The following is a 22,338-nucleotide window of genomic DNA, read 5'->3' as shown; positions in this document are numbered from 1 at the left end:
AGTTTCCCCTGCAATCTGTACAAAATTAACAAGGAAAAAACCCAACGTTTCCTTTCACGTTCTCACAGAAACCTTTTTTGCATTACTTTTCAACAAAAGATAAAGGTCTTTCATTAGGCAGATTAGATCAAGAAGTGTTTTAAATTTTTGTTGAAATTTTGGTTAATAAACTGTGAAAACGTATCCTAATTGCTTTGAGTGCAAGTGTTTAAAAAAAATCATATTCCATTATTAAGCAGAAAGAGGAAAAAGTTTAAGAAATACTCAGGCATCATCCTAGCAGTTTTCGAACCAGCTACAGTTACAAATGATGGTTTTGGTCTAGTTTAATTCAGACTGATTTCTAACTGAGCTCACTGACAGTAACCTAAACACAGCAGTGAGCGTTTATTAAAAGGTATCTTTCTGCCTTTGCAATCAACGTTACAAATAACAAAGAATTTGTTTTGGTAGAGAAGAACAAGCAGCAAAAAAATTCCGGAATTTCTCCAAATTAAAAAGCTACCTTTACTGTCAAACGCATCAAATTCACGCCAAAGGACAGCATATATTTGAACGCACTGTTTCCCGTTTACTTAGCACAGACAATTCCACGCACTGCAGCATAAACCCTAGATCTGTTTTATGGCTTTTTGTCTCACTTTCACTACTTTCTATTTAATACGACCGAGTTCACTTATTAAGGAGGCAGTTCACATTTCTTCCATTTTTCCTATAGCCTCTGTACGGGTTCGCTTAGAGACAGACTATTGTCTAACAATAACTCTTCTCAATATCCCAGAAGCCCAGGCTTTCCACTGCAAAACACCGTTTACAAAATATTTTTGGCACTCCGAAAGAATTAGAGGTTCTCATTTAAATTTTATGACACAGAAGCCAGAAGCAGCATTAAAATTTTTAGGTCTAGAAGGGACATCCAAATGCCATCACAAATTCTAAACATATGCTGCTGGGACATCTAGTCTTGTAAGCGTAAGTGTCTTTTGGCAAGGAAAAAATCCTTTGAGTAAACATCAAAAACTTGTTTTCACATCTGGCATTTCCAGTTGGAGGGTCACCTTTCAGCTCCTCTCACTTTCTTGCTTACCTTTACCCAAGTCCTGTGAAAAACACTAATACATCTTTGCCTCCTGACCGCACAAGAGAACACAGAGAACAAAAACTGCCATACACCAAGATGGGTCAATCAGGGACTGTATCTAAATTAGGAAAATTTTTAATGTGCACACCAACTGGAACTTCAAGTTGCCTCTATGTCTTGGTTCAGAGAAGCACTTAAACAAGTGCTTAACACCAGCCTGGTCTCAGAACGGTTGTATTTCAACGTCTTTGTAGCACGTACGGACTTCAAAGCAGCACACCCTGACACACACAGGTAGATCATTGCGCAGTCATCTAACAAAAAACCGCATTTCCATCTCAGCACATGGGCCAATACCCTCAGTAAGACTAGACACATGCACGGACCCAAGCAATCAACAGGTACCTGCATCCTCAGGACCTCCCAGCTCAGGCGCAGGCTTCAGCTGGTGCATTTCCCTTGCACATCAGGACAGGAGGACCAGGAGCTACAGCTGAGAGCAGCACCATTCTCATCACCCAGGTCAAAGACCAGCTCTTTGGTGCTACTGTTTTTGAGCCACTTCTGGATTTCCTCCCCTTGCAAAGTGTTTTTCCACTGCTGTTCAGCTAGCATCACTGACGTACAACAAACAAGTATTCACTTTCTATTCTACTGCTACTTTTACCTGAAATGAGATCAGCCTTTACTCTCAACTCTTTTTTTTTTTTTTCTTTTTTACCTTCAACTCATCTAGACAACATGGAAAGGTTTTCTTCTGAAACATGAATCAAAGCTAATGTTAACCATTATATTTTCCTTCAGTAGCCTGAACTCGCTTCTTCCTAGATTTAACTTACTATTTGCATGAAAAGCTTTCTGCCAGTTTTTTGCTAACCAATATTTTTCTGCTAGCCAATATTAAAACACTCACAGAATTCTTCTGAAGTATGGCAAGAATTAAGCATGCATTTTGCTTATTTCTGTGAAGCTCCTACAACAGTAACTATTTCAAGTACTTCCTGCAACACACAAAAAAAAAATTAAGTCCAACTCTAAACGCAGTGTTAACACATTTATTTATTTTTAATTCCACACCTCAGCCTGCTGCATTTTTCTCAAAGTCCTTGGGTCCTAACCTTACGTGATTATATAAGTTCAAGCTGATTTATTTTTATTTGACTTTAAAAATATTTGGAAAAAAAAAACAGTTCTGTGACCGCTGAAAAAATATTTCAAAACTCAATTTGGATGTTTCCAAACAATCATCTATAAACATATGGTCTTTCAAATGATCTGTTAAATCACCTGAAAAAACGTTAGAGTGACTTTCACAACAGGGGAACCTTAAAAGGAAGAACAACACAGGTTTGCCTAGCTGTAAGCTCTTAAGCACAGCAATCAGCCCCAAAGTTTTATTTTTTCTAGCTAAGGAGAGTAGATAAACATTGGGCCACATTGTGTGTGTAGGAGGAACTGACAGCTGAGCACCTTGTAAACCCTGAACTTAAATATTTTGGTTTGGCATGCTGGAAATCGGATGTTCTCCAGTCACACATGCTACAGACTAGAAGCTATTATAGAGCTACACATGTGACATGGGTATCTTTCTTAACACTGCTCTGTGAAAGTTAAAAAGGATTTCTCCTTTCCCTCCCCATGTTTATGGACTTCTCAGACTAAAGAAAGAAAAAAAAGTACTTTCACCTTCTTTCGGGAATAATACTATAATAAAATGACCAGATGCAAGAAAAAAAAAGTGTATTCAAATTCTATACATCTTGATTAATATGTACTATAACTCTATTTTACCATGTATAGAGTTCTTCCTATGCAAAAAAATAGTTTTTTTCCTTCTGGTAGTTCTCAGATTCATTGCAGCTAATTTTGTTACACATTCCAGTGATTAAAGCTAGAGTCACAAGGTGCTTCTTCAATTTCATTAATGCCAAAATGCCTCAGGGTTTTGTTCAGCACCAGTAATACTAGACTTGCCAGGAGCTTAATAGCCAAAAACATTTTCCACAGTAGTCCAGGGACTTCATATCAAAAACACTCCATGAGGTGAACTCTTTCTGGTCCTCATTTAGGTCTAGTAGCAATTATAAAGCTATAAAAGTAGAATGCCCTTTCCAACCCCACCTCACCCCCTAATAGTCATAATATTTAAGAGACTGGGAAAAAAAAAAAAAGAGGGGAGCGAAGTCATGAAGGAAAATAAAAGCCTTCTTTGTTTTTCTCGCATTACCTGTTTAGATATGCAGGCAAGTCCCTCAGCATGCATCTCCAAAAAATTAGCTACAGCTTCAAAAAAAATACAGTTCTCCTAAATAGAATTTGGAAGGAAGAGGAAGAAGGTTAAGCATCTTAATGTCCACTCAGCTTAGGTTTAGCTCTCAGCACAGCAAGCATTCCACCTTAAAAAGAAGCGTGCAGGGAGAGAAGTAAAACAGCATGACCAAATGTGCATATTTTGTTGCTTGCATAATGGTGGGGAGCATCATTAATAGAAAAAGAATATATAATTAAGAAGAAAGATACCAATATTGCTACTAGGTCAAGTGAGATTAGCACATAGCATTCTGAAATAGAACGTAAAGCTTTCAGTGAGGTGAAGGTAGCTCATATTTCTGCCAAAACGTGAATCTGCACAAATAAAAGGAAATTGAAGATATCCATTGAAAACGCACTTGAAGAAAACTTACTGAGAATCAAAGTGCTATAAAGCCATTTTTTAATCAAGTGCTACACTAAGAGAGTCCGTTTCGAAACCTCGCATAAAGCTATTGTGTGGAAAGCCTTGGTTTTTGTAGTGAGCATGAGGACAATGTGCAAACACAATATAAAACATCTGATAATCTGACCACCCTGACAGGATAACGGTGCTTCCATCACCGCACCTATGAGAGAATTCTTCCAGAAGCACATATCATCTCGACACTGTTACACTGGAGCCAGTGCATTTTCTCCCACGCACAAAGATAAGCCATGACTTAAAAACTGCTGTGCCTGATCAGTGGCACAGTGAGCGATCTGCATATGCAGATAGGAAGGGCATGACTGCCCCTCAAAGCCTGTTACCGCACTGATTTATACAAGTGTAGCTCCACAGTCAACAGAGCTCTGCCAACCGACAAAAGCTGGGGAACGAGTCCCAAATCTGCATGGTCTTCCTTGCCAACTCACAGCAACCTGCAGCCTTTATTTCTGTAGGCAGTAATGACAACTGGAGGCACTCAATCCCATGTCGGTTTGAGATCATTTATTCTAAGTCTACGAGCCTGCTGCATTTGCCAAATCAAAATTGAAATTAGTTCCAAAAAAAAAATTGTCTGGAGTATAATTCACAGATACAACAATCATGTGGAAGAAAAAACTCAGCTGTACTGGGTGAAATATATATATATGCGTACATATACACACCCCCCAATATTTTAAAAGTACCAAGAGAAGTAGAATTAGGTTTAGAGCTACGACACAAGGATTAAAGTCTGGTTTACAGCAGCTGAAGTGTTTGTTTCAGAAGCGTTGCTTATACGGTCAGTCTATGCATATGCAAGAGTGGAGTTACAGCCTTCAGCATCATTACACACTAAGTCACTGTCAAGTTGAGCAGCACAGAAAGACAATACACTGAGTTTTAATCTTTTGATGACATTTGATCATCCTTTACTGATTATTTTCTTTGTACTTAAAGAACTGCAAGGAGAAATTAAAAAGAGATGGATAGAGAAGTGCAGTACATGAATTGCACATCTTTCCCACCTTCCCTATTATACTACTTTCATTTTTTTCTCCTTTTTGAAACAAAAGAAAAAGGACTCCTCTTATACTGAATTAGAATGAAACCAGCACTGAAAATCCCTGTGTAGCTCATTAGGTCTGGGTACCACAAACCTTTTCCATATTTTTACGGCAAGTTGATTAAGAGTTTTCAGTCCACATCCATACCAGTAAGACCAGGGAAATGCAAATCAAAGTTTCCCATAGCCATACATTTTTACTACTAAAAAAAAGTTGTCCGACACATTATTTCCAGCATTTTGGTCTTTGAATCAATCAGCAAAAGATTGGCAGGAATATACTTTATCTATGGACTGTTCTCCACAGAAACTGCTTTAGACACGTGCTATTTAATCTCACTAGCAATAACGTAGTGGGTGACTTAAAACCTCAGCTTGCCAGAAGGGTGCGTCGGTGCTAGTGTGAATTTTCACTGAAACAGGTACTTACTGTTTCCAAAACTCAGAGAACTGCAAGTATTTTTATGTACGAAAATTCAATTAAATACACTTGTTTAAGAATGAGTCTGTGACACAACAGGGAAATAAATTTTCCGTTATTGCCTACAATAGGAGATGAGGTCAAGAAAGGAAATCCTAGTACTTCCGTACACTTTCTCCCTCTGCCTTCAAAGCAGAGCGGGTTAGGGAGGTTGTTGATATTACTCCAAGTAGAAAAGCTGTTCCAGAATTAGACTGATTTCAAGGTTAGCAGTCTTTTCTCTGCAGATTGCACCTGGGGAGCTGGCACAGATCAAGTGATTTACCAGTGTCTCGAAAGGAAAAACGGCTCCCCATCTGAGCTGGGCAACCACGCCAGATCTCTCCAGACCTACTTCAGTGCCCAGCTTGCCAGGCCAGCTTTTCTACCTAATCAGTAAAGCCAGTCACATAATCAATAGAAGGAAAACATTTACTGAAAGGAGAGTGCTGAAGTGAGACAGACATGCAGTCCTTTCATTTAAATTCCGAAGGATCAGAGCCCCCAGCACAGACCACTTAGAGAAGCAACCTGGTAGGATTCTGTCAGATTGGCTCAGCTCTGACAAATATTTTACACCCCTGCAGAGCGTGCTTGCTATAATGCCTCGACACAAAGTCAGACCTTTCCTCAACTGAATGCTGCTGGAATGCCTTGCCTTCGCTTTAACATCCTCAGCCTTGAAAGAGTTGCCCAAACTCAAATCTCTACATTTAAATTAGACTAAACACTTGAATGTGGAGATCAGCTAGACCTCCTGAAGAATTAACCACTTTTGAAACTTGGCACTAAGTCATTTAGACACAGAATTAATAAAAAACCAACCCCACACCTAATATTGATCTGCATGGTTTATAAGTGGCCTGTCATTTATGCCCACTATGAATCAATAACTCCTATCCTTTTGCTTTCTATCCTTAAAGCAGTTGAGCTGTTCCAACAAGTTTCGCTCACATCAAACGTCAAAAGGAATAGTGATTTAGTTCAAACACTTTTCCAAACTTCGTAGGCTCTCCATTCTCTTTCGTGACCCTTCTGTCCTTTTTCTTCCCCATACATGTAAAAATAAGATCAGTAATTTCTCTACAGTACAGATACACCATTTTTTCCCTCAGTACGCCATACATGGATAGACTTTTAAACATGGGTTTGAAATTATATATAATAGTTAATGTTAATGTATACTATTATATATATATAATATAGGTGTATATATAAAAATATTTAGTTCATCCATACATTTAGAAACTACTTTACACTTTAAGGTATTACAACTGCTGTTCAGTATTAGGTGCTCTGAAATTTCACCAGTTCTGTAACTGTAACCATCCCCCAAAACAATCATATTTCCTTCACTTCCTCGGTCTAAGGAATATGTGCAACTTAAAACACGTAGGTTTTCTGAGCTAACAGTATATGTATTAAAGTATCTTAAAAAAAAAAAATCATTATTTGCCTGCATCAGCTGTTTTTGTCCCCAAAATGACAAACTACTAACTTCAAATTCCATGCTGAGTCAGCGAATACATTTTGATCCGCTGCCGTATTCTTTTTCTGTTCTTATGCACTGAACTTCATCAGCACTACTCTCTCATTCACATGGTTATGTTTAAAATGTAGGGGAAATTACAGATTAATAACATCCCACACTGGCCTGTGCTTCCAAAGTGGTTGAAAGGAGCAGAAGAGGCTCTGCAATGTGAACACCCACAGAGGGGCACTAGAAAATTAAAGCTGTGAGAAAGTCAAGAGAGACTCCAGACAGGGGACCAGTAAGATTTTAAATAAGAGTTGATGGCTTTCAGGTCAATTAAATCATACATGTTTACATCTTTGGATAAGGAGCCTTCGTCACTGAATTCTCCTTCCAACACAAAAGCAATCCGGAACAAACACGAATATCACTAATTTCTCAGACTGATTACTGTTATAGCACATAAGACAGCTGAGAAACACATTTGCTTCCAAATCCATCCCTCACCCACGTTTCCACACACAAACCGTGAAACAAAACTAACGTTTCTAAGACCAAATTTAACAGACACAGTACATGACTTCGATTACAGCATACATTAGACTTAGACAACTAACTCTTACAAGCAGTCTGAGAGCTGATCGCAAACTGAAGGCATAAAACCAAAATCAAGTCCTTCACTTAAAGTACCACAGAAAAAAAAAAAAGAATCAATACACATAAAATACCTACAGAAGCGTAGGTACAAATGTTTCACACAAACATGAAAATCTATTTAAATGAGAACAATAATATAAGATACGAAGATTATTTAAAAATATTTCCAGAAAAGCTAATCGACTGTAGTATTTCCTCTTTCCTTATTAAAGATGCCTACTGGTTTTGTAAGCCCAGGTGATTCTTTTGAAGCAAACAGCACAAATGTAATTTAACAGCCTTTAGAGTAAAGGAATCTCTCCTACTCTTTTTTCCTCCTTCAAGATAAGAAAAAGAACAAACCTCCAAGATGTCTGTAGGCCTTCAAGGATTTTGCATGCTTAAACCTTTAACAAGAATATCCATAAGAAAGATGTCACCAGATTTCAAAATAAGCACTTTAGTGCCATTTTTGTAACAAATCTATTATATCAAGGCAGTTATCAAAAAGTACAATACAGACAGAAACTTGTCCTGAAGCAAAGCATCCTTCTCTCCAACTAAAGCCGCACTAATACAGTAAATCGAGTCCCGCGGCCATGACAGACCCTGGTAACACAGCTGGCACAGCCTGGGCTTACAGCAGGTGCCACCTTTACCTTACGGATACACCATCATTTCCAACTACTCGCAATCATGCTGATGGCTGGTGGGCTGCAGCCATCTAGTTTCCTACTCAGCCTTAAGTAGGGATAGTTCTTCCACAGTCACAAGTATAAAATAATTTTTCATTAATTCACTGCCTGCAAAGCAAAATGTGTGTTTTACAACAGTTAAAAGAAGTTTTCAGCCCTTAAATCTTCATGTTCAGAGCTGAAAATGACCAAAAAAAATTAGACTGTGTTCCTTATAAAGAGAAGTAGAACTTTCAGAAAGATTCAGTGTTGCTTTGAACAAAAATACTATTTTTAAATAACAGTCGTTCAAAATTACACGATTACTCAAAAAAATAATATAGACAACTTAGAAATGGCTTTAAGAAAAGCCTTGAAACCTAACAGCATTTTCAATAGTCAGATGCAATTTCCTGATCAAATATTTTCTAACCAAACTGCAATCTTATCAAATCCTACATCTATTTAGCAAATAATTGTAAAATATAAGTGACTAGTTTGCTAACAACAACTCAAAGTACTAAAAGACAGTGGGTCCTGAAAGTTAAGATCCTTGTTCACCATTATATTCAAATCATTGTATTTTCTTTGATTCAGGTTAAGATTCTCTGGATCCTACTCATAGTATGAAGTTCTCACATGAGAAATACACCTTTAAATGAATCAGCTATTGGGATTTACCTCTTAAAAAGAGGGGATTTTGAGATCCATTGGCAAAGCTTATCAATTTTGACTACAAAAGTGGTATGTGCTAGATTCAACCATAATATATACTATACTTGGAATCATACTATCAAAGTAGTTAATAAAACCAAGTCATTTTGAAGCGTTTCTTCCTGGCAGAAAACCAAGCAATTCATTGAAGTCAACTAATTCATACAAATCAAAATAATTTACATAAAGAATTGACCTTAGGCAATGAAGTGTAATTAATTAATGTACTGCTGGATTAGTGCTTATTGGTGATGATTAATTATTCATTTTTAAAAATAATTAACACTATCTCTGTTATGAAGTTAAAAATCAGGGAAAAAGACAGCCTTACAGTTCATGAAAAAGTAGCCCTCATCTTTTCAGGGTTCTTTTGGGTTTGGTGGGTTTTTTTTATTCAGTCTTAACCGATGATGCCCATTCTTCCCTCAGGTTCTGTTATGAGACCCTGCAAGTAAGAGGCGGGTAGAGCTTGCTTTCTTAAAACTGAAGGAGCAAGCAAACTTGGTGAGAAGTGAGCAACTTACTTGACCCCTTCCTTGATTTGCTTTCCAACACTAAGTAATTCTCCGATTATTCTAATACACCCACTCTACAAGGAGCAAAAGTTCTCTTTTACACAGGGAGTGACATGAACATCACAGGCTGCAAACAGAATGAGCAGGAGGTCTGGTGCTACTACAAATAAATCAGGAACAACAGTAGCCAGTATTTCTATAGTTCCAAGGACAAAGAACAGAGAGAAAGAGCAAGCGACTGAGCTTTTCAAAATGATTTACATTAAACTTAGGCAATCAACCCTCTGGGCAGCTTTGCAAAGTGAAGCCTAAAAATTCTTTTTATCTTAATCTTTCTTTAAAATTCTAGCCAGAGGAAGAAATTCAAGGGTACCTTTTCTGTGGAATAATGCCATCATTTATCATCCAGGCCGATATGCAAAGTGACATAGGATATGGAAAATCTCTTTAAAAGATGTGGGATAAAGTCCGGGACTCCTTGAAGTTTCTAACAAAATTTGCATGACCATTCATTGGACAAAGTTGCATCAATGGTCCTTATTTCCGAACACTATGATTACAAACTTTCAGTTTGCAAGGAAGTCTCCTAAAATAGGAATGTGTAATTCTTGCAGCTATTTTTACATGTATTCTTTCTAAGACGCATTCTCTACAGTGCAGATTTTTTTTACTATTATTTTTCCCTCCAAATGAAGTATTCAAGATTTATGTTTTTCAGCACACACATCTAACGCTAAAGACTGACATACTTGGTAATTATAAAGTTTGATGAGGTGAAAATAAAATCAATGGTATATACTACTGCAAAAAATTATAATGGTAATTAACTCATGTATTGCTCCAATCCACTTGCTTATATCTACCATGAATGTATCAAATGCTACTGGAATTATAGTTTTAAAGGAGCAGGACACACTCTGAATCTTGTGAGACCATTAGAGTCAACTTAGCTGTTTATCTTCTATCTTCACTACCTGCATACCTGGTGAGCCCTTTGACTATAATTTGATTATGAAATACAGAGTATTCCACAATCCCAAAGACTTGTATGAAGTTGACTAGAAGAAAGTTAGCACTGTAAAAGTGCCTACAAGCTTACCTCAGTACGGGCATTACACCGAATGAAGGGAAAAGGGCAGGTGAGCGGCAAGAGCAGAAGACGCAATGATAAACTACAAGAGAAATAATGAATCGAGCAGATCTTCGATCAAATTCCAAAAGTAAATGAGGAATGCTCTCTTATTGCAGCAAGCCACAAGACAGATACGCATAGGGAACAACTTTGGAGAAGGACAATGATTTTTTACAAAAATTCTCAAAAAAAAGAGATAGAAGATAAGTGGCTTGTCAAAACAGGATTAAGAAGAGAAAATGAGAGTTTAATTATCGTCTCATAGGAATAGGCTAACGCATACAAGACAAGTAGAGGTAAGATGGATGATAAGAAAGATTTAAGTCTGGAATGTTAGATGCATAGCTGAGCCTGAGACTATTAGTACCAAGCTGCCCAGAGACGAGTATGAAGTACAGCATGATAAGTTGGCAGAGCTGTGCACTGCTTGCTTTGTAAAGAATGATCTACAAGCAGTATTGCCATCTGCCAGACAAAGTTGGAGAACATAAGAGGAAAATTTCATAATATTTTTACACTCTTGTTATTCTTCATGAATCATATGCTATAAAACTGGATCAAATATGACAAAATATTTCACTGGAAATGCAAGAAAATATTCTTTTAGATGGGAATTGAGAAAGTCTTGGTCATGGAAAAACATGTACATAATACTGATTTTTTTTTTTTCCTAGGTCTTTAGGATCTCATGATGATGATGATCTCATTACAGAACTATGAAAACAGTAGTTGGTCAACGCTCTGAGAATATAGATCTTTCCCCAAAAACTCCAACAGGCACGTCTTGAGCATCAACTCAGGTGACAATATTCTGAATTCACTCATGCACTGGCCCACACAGCTGCTGCCAGTAAGGCAAATCCCACATAAAGGAAACAAGAGTCAGTTAATTATGAAGTCACTTATCAAAACAGCCCATTAATTTATTTTACAGAACAATACAAATTCTAGAGTTAGAGCTTTCTAACTACTCAATGTCCCAATGGAGATCAGTAACAAGTGGTGTCCCTCACAGGTTCATACTGGGATCTGTATTGTTCAATAATCTTCATTAACAACATAGCGGGATCAAGTGCACCCTCAGCAAGTTTGCGAATGACATCAAGCTGAGGGGTGCAGCTGACAGCTAGAGGGAGGGGATGCCATACAGAAGGACCTGGTCAAGAAGTGGGCACATCTGAACCTCTTAAGGATCAAAAAGGCCAAGTGCAAGGTCCTGCACCTGGGTTGGGGTGACCCCTGGTATCAATACAGACTAGGGGATGAATGGACCGAGAGCAGCCCTGAAGAGGATACTGCTGGATGAAAAACTGGACATGAGCCAGCAATGTGCACTTGCAGCCCAGAAAGCAAATCGTATCCTGGACCGCATAAAAAGAAGCACAGCCAGCAGGTAGAGGGAGGTGAATTTGGGCAAGTTATAAGATTTCAGAAAAAATAGTACTTTGTACATAATAGAGCGCGATCTGAGTTGCTCTTATGATTTCAGTTAAATTCCCTGAAGAATGCAGCCATTCTAGGCATGCTCTAGCAGCTGCAGGATCTGAGCAAGATTTCCCTTCTTTTTCATCCTCTGGGCTGCAATGGGCCACAAGGACTCTGAGATGGCTCTTCTCATGAGGAAATCAGCATAACAAAGCAATCAGATCGATTTAAGAGACAGATGAGCCAAGACCTAAACATTAAGCATACCAGTATGTGAATAGAATGCAACAAGAGAATAAAACGCAGCAAATGGAAGTTAATAAATTAAATAAAACAGACTGACTTGGCAAAAAGACTGAAGCTCAAAGCAGTCAGCAGGAGACACAGGAAACACAGACCAGCCTGTCCAGAAGACTAAATCAGTAGTCAAAAAGGGAGATGGGGTAGGATATTAGCATCTAAACAAGGAAAACACTACATACCCCAATCTAGAGGGCATATGAGACATACAATAATATTTTTTATTACTATAAATAATATAGGGTGATGAATAAGGTCAAAAAAAAATAATTAGTATATGACTGGTCAAGTCTGGCAGAGGAAGAAAGCCCCTTAAAATTAAACAGTAAATAAAAATGGACACACACAAATAGATATTCCTGTGACATATATATTGCTGAAATCAATAGCTCTATTGTGAATAAAGACTTTCATTTTACTAGGAGAAAAAACCCACCATGCCAAACAGATAAACCCATACAAACATTTACAACACACTTTCAGCCCAACTCAGCATTCAGACAGCAAATCAAAACATCTTAAGTTTGCACTCAAATCATTGCAGGGAATACTGGAAGCTGCTAGCTGACAGTAATAATACAAATTCTTTCTCCCTTTCACGCTTCTCTTCAGAAGCGCGGCACTCAGGAAGCTGCCATTTGCTCCATTAGGATTCATTATTATGTACACAGAGCCTCCCACACCACGATATTGCTATTTGCCACCTCAAAGTAAGCTAATAGCATTTTCAAAATGCAATTAGAACCTTTCAGGAGAAAGCTCAAGCTGTGTTTGGATAATATGAAGTTAACTCTCTACTACATTTCACAGACAGGCACACCAAAGCTAATAAATTCTTCTCATGTCTTCAGATTATTAACACACCTACTGGCAATGTCAAGATGTTAGTTTAAAGAATTTCAAATATGAAACAGTTCAATAATCTGGTTTACGACAGCTGACTGACAAAGCTAATTAACTGCCTGGAGAAGATTCTTTATAAATGAAGCAACTTCTGTCTGAACACATTTCCAAGAAGAACAAAATGTTCGTTTTGTCTTTCTCTCTTCTCCCTCATATTTTCTCCCTTCTAGCCTTCTCCATCCCATCTAATCTTTGATAAAAGGTTTCTTGACAGCATTTATATATTGCTCTTCCTGTGATTTGGTGGCAGCTTCTTTTCTGTGACCTTTGTAGCTTCCTGCTGGACACTCTACTCCTCTCCTTCAGCCCTTTTTGTTAAAAGTTGTCTTTTCAGGCACTCTACACAGAGCACTTTAACATCTCTCTGTGTGTCCTGGGGGAGTTTCATGTTTGAGTATCTACAAGCTTTCCCCAGCTGTGAGGTTGCTGTCTCACAACATCCACCTGCTTCAGGTATTTTTCTCATTTACAGACCTTCCACCACACATCATTTCCAAAAAGAAGAGATTCTGGTTTTATCCTTCTGTCTAAGTAGGACTGGGAAAAGAGTACTTCAGGGGATTTTTCCCCCCACTTGATTCACAGGACTTTACAATTTGGGGAGAATTTTTCATGCAGAGGAAGCTGTCACTGATAGCTCTCCTTATTATTAGCCTTTATTGGAAGCAGGCACTACGCAAGCACAGCATGTTGCTCTGCCAACGCATCTCGGCCTTGGCCCAAAAGACATCATTATGGCCATTAGATGGTCTCTCCTTAGTGAGAACAACCTATTCATTATACCAGATAACATACCAGTTTTATGAAACAAACATAGGGTAGAGCAAATAAAATTACCTATTGCATAATATTCGTCACAAATTAAGGGCACTGATGGGACGGAGATTAGAAAATGCCTGCAAAATGCAAATAAAAACACCTGCCACAAGAGGAGGAGTTGCTTTATGAAGATGAACATCAGACTTTTATTCCCATCAGAATGCAACTGAGTGTAAGTATTGCTGCATTCGAGTATTACAGGCAGAATAACAGCAGCAGGACTGGAAATGCTTATTTTTAGGCTGATGCTAAATGGTGCCTGTGACGCACACCAGAAGCAGCAGATTAATTTTATCTGGAATTTTTCTTTTGTCATCACAAATTCATAAAAAACTATAGATATTCTTCATACAAAGCAATTTGTTGCCCAGATCTTTTTCTAACACCAGCAGAACAGACTGAAAAATATCAGTGCAGCTCACCGAAAAATATCAAAACAATGAGATATCAGAAGATTACCAGCAAGACTTGCAGAAGCATTTCCAGAAATTCTAATCTCAGGTGTCTGATCCTGCTCAGTCTTCTCAGAAAAAGGGAAACCCACCCAGCACCAATGGAGAGATCTCTGTCCTGGGACTTCCTGCCTCATTTGCACCCTGCCCTTTCTCTTGCTGACAGCATAGTCAGAAAAGGCTCAGGTTTTCATACTGAATCATCACTTCAAGAAAATGAGTGGTATTATGCCCATATTACAGAACATACTCAAGGAAGAGGAGTGGGATAAAAATACTAGAGTGACCATCCTTACCAAACCTCCTCTCAACTCCATCACTTCTCTTGAAGAAGAATAACTTTGTTGATCCTGTCACTTCTCTCCTAGGTTTGTTGTGGAAGACATTGACTATCTTCAAAATATCTAGAACTCCCACCCTTCAAAATAGAGAAGGGACAAATATTAATAATTTATAGGATGCTAATTGAGACATGGAAACTGGCTTGTACTGCTGCAAAACTGAGATCTGAGTTATTACCATTGTCCTTCCCCATTCCATCCTCCCCAAAAGTTACAGGTATTCACATCTGAAGCTCTACTTAGCCTCAAAAACTAAATTCACAGGATGTGTCGATTTAGAGTCAAATATTTTGCACAGTTTCAATCAAAAATTAGACTGGAATCACTGTTTTACTTTCTGTTGCCACATAAACCAGATCTGAAGACAATTCTTCAGCAAACTAGCTGAGCATTAGATTTTGGGGAAATAAAAGACAAAGGAACATGTGTTTAAGTATGCATATATTATTAAAGGATAATTAGTAAATAATCCTTATTAATGAGTATGTCAGGCTCAAGTCAAAGAGTCCAGCTATAGATGAGTCATTTTTCCCCATCTCTCTTTCAAACTCACTGACTGTGCTTTGCTTTTAAGGTCTATGCTAGCTAATTAGGGAATTTCAGTAATCTATTTTTAATATGTACCATCTTCTGTTCTTTTTAGTGCAGCCTTAAGATAGACTTTTATCTTTAGTGCTGTGCACAGATCATCTGAAAATATAAGTCCTCTACTACATGACAACTCATAATGAGCCTTAATGAAGCTTGGGAACAGCTGTTAAAAACTCCAGTTGAATAGGTTTGCCCAAGCAGCAGTAGCTTAAGATGCTTTTTCTCTTACAGCAGCGTTGAGTCATCTGCTCACCGTATATACAATGAGAAAACATAAAAAAACGAAACACTAAAGCAGCTTAATCCTTTTTCCTTAGACATTTTATTTTAATCAGCGTTTTAATAAGTACATTATGAACCATCATCTCTTAAGCCTTTCACCTTTTTAATTATATTCCTACTCTGAACATCTACAAAAGCAAATGTTATTATGCAAATTTTGCTCCGAATTCATGTCCCTACCAAGAGCATAAGAAATAGAGTTCAAACTCCATTTTTAATTATACTATAGATAAACGAGCTGCAAATTATTAGAAATTACAATAAGCTCTCCCAATTTTACATGTTACCTAAGCTGAAAGTCAAAAGATTATATGTTTTGGGTAGGATAAAGGACAATGAAGGTTAAACATGATGGAAACAAATTCTGTTACTTCATATGGTTTGCCTTCTCTCACTGACCTTTCATTGCTTAGACACTAAGCTATACAGCACACAAGACATTCGAGGGGTTTCTGTGCTGTTTCTCTGGTCACCAGGATGTGTAGGTGCCCTCCAATTTTTTTTTTTTTTAAACATAGTTTGCTAGTCAATCAGAACACATGACAGCAGTTCACTTTCATGTATCAACTGCAAAGCGCTACTTCACGAAACGACAGAATGTTTTTCCTCCAGTATCATTATCTGGTTTTGTTCCAGTAACACCTATAAGCCTAATTCCCACTCTACTAGGCACAGTACAGCTGCAGCAAAGAGATAGTATGGTTCAAAAGCACATAGCTTAAGTCTAGAGCCAAGGGATGAATAAAAACTCAGATGACAGGAGATAGGAGGAGATAGATGATCGCATTGGACCTGATAAGAAGAATCCACAGAACATCTGATAAACTTTTTCTCTTCTTCCCTCAATCAATGTTTCCCAATAAAAGTTTCAAAAAGCCAACACTGCTTGCTATTGCCAACATTTTGAATGATTTACATCAACCTAATAGAGCCAAATACTAGCTGTAGGCATTGGGCTTCGGGTCTTTAGTTAATTTAATGTTTCTGAGCTTGGAATGTTTCAGTATGAATTTTTTCGGTTGTTCTGTAGGGAAATGCTAAGAAATAGAGGATTCCTAATAGATCCGTATATGCTGAGCAAGAGAAAGCCTGTTGACGCCCAGATCTGGTGAAGTTTTACTATCAACTGCAATGGCACCAGAATTCATTCTTTTCTTCACTGACTCAGAACTCCAGAACGATTGGACTGCTTCGCACAAAGACTTGGAACTGTTTGCTTGTGGAAAGAGCATTGTTTGCCGAGTTTTTCAAAGTTCCAGTCCCATGGTTCATTATGCTAATGATGCCAATGTTTCATTTTCATGATTGTTTGCTTTGGAGGATACTACACAATTACCACACCACCACTGACAAATAACAAATATGCAACCGGAAAAAAAAAATGGATCTGCACAACCTAGACCTGAAGTTGGCAGCTTATACACTGGCTTCCCTTCTAAATTGTGACCATCCTAACAACATTGCTGTTCTGAGCTCACTACAAACAAATAAAATAATGCACTGTATCTAATAGCTCGCAAACAGAAAAATAAAGACTAGTTATGAAGGTCATTATCTGAAGTCATTATCAGTCATACTGAAAACTGTAAAGCATCCTAGTAAGAATCCGATACAAGATAATTTGGGATTTGCAAGTTTCTGTAATGTACAGTGTTATGCATCAGTCTTCTGCATAAAACAAATCTAAATCTCCTTGAGCTCCTTTATTTTCAGAAGGGAAGAGTAAAAATAGAACAAGGGTGGGCATTTTGAGGCAGCCACTTTCTCTGAAGTGGCTCTCATAGGTCACATTTTCTGCATTTGGTTAGTGAATTCACTCACAAGAGTCACAGGATAAAGAGAGGATGGTGGCAATGCTGTATAATTCAAAAGTTCTAATAAGTAAAATTAAGAAACATTATATGTAGTAATGGAAACCATACATGTGAAAATTTAGAACTGCAAATAGAAGGGATATATTATAGTTCAGAGTTATTCACAAATAGGCCTTTCCATGCATGAGAAATACCCATGAAAAATACTCTGCACAATTCAGAGAAAAGTCTTTACACACTATAAAAGGACAAGAGTATAAACCAGCCCCCCAAAAAACTGAATTAAAAGTTCAGAAGTTGTTTCAGGTGAAAGAAAAAATGAAAAAAAAAAAAACACCAAACCTTCCCATTTCACCTAGTAATACACACAGTCTCAAAGCAAGGTGGCTTTATCAGTGCTATCGGGCCATTAATCTAATATGATACTTGGTGCCTTTAAGCATTATTTCCAAAGAAGATACAGTCACTCTAAAGAAAATTTACCCTTTTGTATCATAGGAGGAAAAAAACGCAGCAGAAACCTACTGGCTCACAGTCTATTTTGTACAACTGGTCTCTTTTTTCTTGGCTTACAGAGGAAAGAGTTTGGATATCCTGATACACACATCAGTTATTGGAGAGGGGAGGTTGGAAGAGAACAAGAGAGCAAAGAATGAATTTTTCTGTCAGATTAGATACATGTTTAGATGAAGGGCAGGGGAGGATCATCTCCAATAGTTCAGGGACAACTCCACACACAAGACTGCAGAAATTGTATTCTGGTGTATTCCCACACAAATCAACCATTGAACAGAAAGGCAGGTTCCTGGCTCAACAGCAAACCTCTTCTTAAGAAATACGTTAAATAAACAGCCCTCTTCCCTTTCTCTGTAAACACTTATTTTTAGAAGAGAATGGCAAAAGGATCTCGGCACAGCACGCACAGGATGACATAAATAGCTTCCCCGGGCCAGTCTCCGCGCATACAGATTACCACAATGACAACACTCAGTAAATGAGCAAATAAAATCGCATCCGAGTTGCACTCTATTCCTGAGTCCTGCCTCTGTGTACTGCCTGGCCAAGGCGCTACTCATGCTAAGGAACTGAAGCAGTAAGTAACTGCAGATACAAAAGACTTTTCCCTACAAATATATAGCTCTTCATCTTCTCTCTCAAGGGGTTTAAATTCTCAGCTACCGTAAACATAAAATGCCGTGAGATGTTAAGTCAAACACGGAGAATGGAAAGTTCTAGTTCTAATATCAAAGGCAAGTGCTTGGCCTACTCAGAATACTATTTCTTCGGTCTAAACTGTACCTAATGAAATCTATCTGGTCTCAAGATTTAGCACAGATATTCCATTAGTTCGAGAAAAACATAGTTATTGCACTTCTAGCAATCATATAAAAGCAGAAATTGCTTGAATCTTAACGAAAGTATAAAAGATTATTAAATAGTCTTTAAAAAAAAACATACTAAAAAACTGAAGCGTATCAGTAAGGCATGAATTCAAGTCTTGATTAAGCTGTGTAATTACATGTTAGGTAAAGACCGAAGCACCAAAACTAAACAGTACCAGTTTGCACAACAGCAGTATGCTTTAATGAATCCCTGGAGCTACTGTTTCAACTATTATCAGTTTCTTGGGGTTTTTTTAGGATAACCACTCAAATGGGGCTGTATTTCTAGGTAGACTAGAAAAAAAAATAATAAAATTTGCTAGTTTTTGCTAGGCATATCCAATTAATTCCAGTGTTCCACTGATGTTATAGAAATGACACAATCGGTTCAAGTAACATTAAAATCTGTACAGAAAGTGACTAGCAGCTTACCTCTTCCCATTCACACTTTCCTCACTTCTACTTATACTTAAAATTTGCCTATTTCTGCTTTTTTCTGTTTCTCCCCATGTCCTTCTAAAATTAAAAGCAAAAACTTGCTTTTTCTAAACTATCATCTTTGTTTCATAAATTCCCCCATTGCTATAGGTTCCCTAATTAACATTCTTGCGAGTCAGAAAATTCAGAAATAAACATTAACAAATATTCTAATAAAACAATGGTATTTTAACTGATACTTTTTTTCTTCCTTTTTTTTACTAAGCCTTTCTTATTTATAGGCTTGACTGTTCTAAAGCCTTCCCTCTTTCTACCCTCCCACATGCTAAAAGGTATTTCCTTATTTTCTCTAACTGGATGCACTAGTATCATTTTATGCCTCTTTTTCTTTTTCAGGTTTTTTTTTGTTTGTTTCCCCCATGACTCTAACAGCTTGCTTTATTGATAATTTCAGTTTGCTGCATAACAAGCTACAGCAGGAGATCAGTGCATGTAATGACATTCTCCACAATAAACACTTATAAATGAATTTATAAGGCTTGTCCTGTTAATAAGTCAAACGAAGAAAACTTTATAAACACACCTAGCATGGCTGACATCCAAACACTAGTTTCTACAATAATTGCAATGTCTTCATGAGTCCTAGCAGTATAATCAAGAGAGCTATAGCATCAAATTAGAGGCCATAACCTCAACACCAGCCGTAGACTGGCAGTAGTAGACATAGGTACTACTAGAACATTCAATAGCAAAAATTCTAATTTATTAGGACTGCCTTTATTCTGAGCTGGTGTCCTCTTGTGCACTTGCAATCTATTGCAAAAGGAGCTACTAGCAAACCAAGCACTGCTTTCAAACTCTTGCAGAAACATGCTCCGTAGTGACAGCAACTGCGAGTAGATTTGTGGGCTGACATCAGTCTGACTTCTTACATCACTTACAAAAGAGCACTATTATTAGAAGCAGTACTATCATCCAAAACACTGCATGGAAACATTTCCCTTTAAAGAATAAATTGTGTAAACATGGACATGGTCCTTTTTCCTCTCAACTCAGAAGATGCCAATGAAATAATCAGAGCTAGCCCCTTGCAAGTTCCTTTTATTAATGCCTGATGAGCAATTACCAGAAAAATGCCTATTTTAATCTGCCGTCTTTTACAAAATATGGCTTCATGCTATCAAGTCACATAAATACTGAAGTCATAAATGGCCATTTATAAGGGAAAGTTGATCAGGAGTCTATTAAACACGTACTTTTATGACTCCCAAAACGTCAGTGCAGGCATCCCTATCTTCCTATAAATGCTTAGTTAGGGTGCCCACTTGCAACGGCTTCTCAGACTATTGCAGTGTCATTAAATACTACTACATCATCATTGTTTCTTTATTTTTCAGTTCTGTTCACACAAGACAAGGACCATTAGCCACAGACAGAACTTATTTCAACAGAAGCAGCAACATATGAAATGTCGCAGCACAAGGCAGCAGAATATTTGCAGTGACCAGCAGTTATTTTTTTCTCACCCATCACCACAGTGGTATACTAAAATTTTGAAGTTATCATTACTCATTTCTTGAAGGAATTCTAACCAATTTCAAAACCGTTAAAAAAAAAACAAAAAACAAAAAACAAAAATTAAAATCTCTCTCAAACCATGTCTATCTGTAGCATGCTTTGGTGGTCCTGATGAAAATAAAGGCAACAAATTATGGTTGTTCAAAGAACATGTTATTTAAAGCTAAAAGACAGGTTTATTGTCATTTAATATAAAACGATAATTACTTAATCATACTAGGAACTAGCACTAAAGATTAATACAGTACTAATCATACTAGGAATTAGCACTAAAGACTAACACAGTACATATATAAACGCATAATCCTTCTCATTTTATACACTACTACTTACTTTTAATTTGAAAGTATTTGATGAAACTGATAACAGTCACATAGTAGCCACAGCGTTTTAACACCACGCTTTTCATCAGCTTGCATCTTGACAAGGAACCATAAAACATAGGCCATGGGCTTTTCCTTTCCAAATGTATCCCTCCGTATCTTTTCCCACAAAGAAAACAGTTCAATTTTAGGTATGGTATCAAAGGCTGAAACAGCTCCTGAAACTAAAGGGATATCGATAAACCACAATCTGAACACCGTTGGGGTACCCAGGATTTCCTTTAAATTAAACAATTGGGCTTTAAACCTCCAACACATTTAGCAAATTTTCCCTAGGGGAAGAATAAAAAAAAAAAAAAAAAAAAAAAAAAATGTCTTGGCAACTGAACCTGGTGCTGTCATTCATTAACTGTGTTAACAGCCATTACATGCCCCAAAACCCTGCCGCCCTCAATGCAAATAATGCAGGTTTGCCTTAAAATAATGAGCCAATTTAAACCTGGGTGCACTTCCAGGGAATCAATTAGAGCTAAGCCAATGCTACATATGACCCATTGTACATCACTGACTTAAAATCGGCTATTTTATGTGCAATAGCTGCTGATTTTTTGCTGACACTTTGTCAAGCTACCAACTTGGCAAAATTTGAAATGGTCTTTCGTCTCAGTATCACTTAAATTACATTCTTCAGCAAAATATGCTCATGACAAACAATAAAGTGACAGATACTAGACTCACAAATTCAAGGTACAGCTACTCAGAGTCATAGCCAAAGAAGTAAACTAGTTTGAATAAAAAAATATGGCCCAATAATGAACCTTTTCCTTGAGTGGAGGCATGCTGCAGATACAAGACACAAAATGACCTAGCTTTTCTAGACTGTCTTTTCTTCCAACCATAAACGTCAATAATTTGACTTTAACAGAATGCATTTTTATAACCAAGTTTCATAAATCTGTATTGTAATTGAGAACATTTAGTCAAAAATTCCCAACTAATTCTCTCTGCAAGATGTTACATCTTAAGGAACTATTAAATGCAAGAGTGGGATAAGGAGATCAGGAGATCCCAAAAGAGTGATCCTACTTTATTATTTCAAGTCAAATAGATACTAAAAAGAGATCAAAAAGAGCAGATACTTTGGGCCTGTATCACTAAAGGTTTTGATTGATTTTATCACTAGCTTAGTAGAGACCAACAGAATTGCACAAGTACTGAACGC

Source organism: Tauraco erythrolophus, chromosome 5 (assembly GCF_009769465.1).
Source record: "Tauraco erythrolophus isolate bTauEry1 chromosome 5, bTauEry1.pri, whole genome shotgun sequence".
Taxonomy (NCBI): domain Eukaryota; kingdom Metazoa; phylum Chordata; class Aves; order Musophagiformes; family Musophagidae; genus Tauraco; species Tauraco erythrolophus.
Note: the sequence above shows the minus strand (reverse complement) of the source record.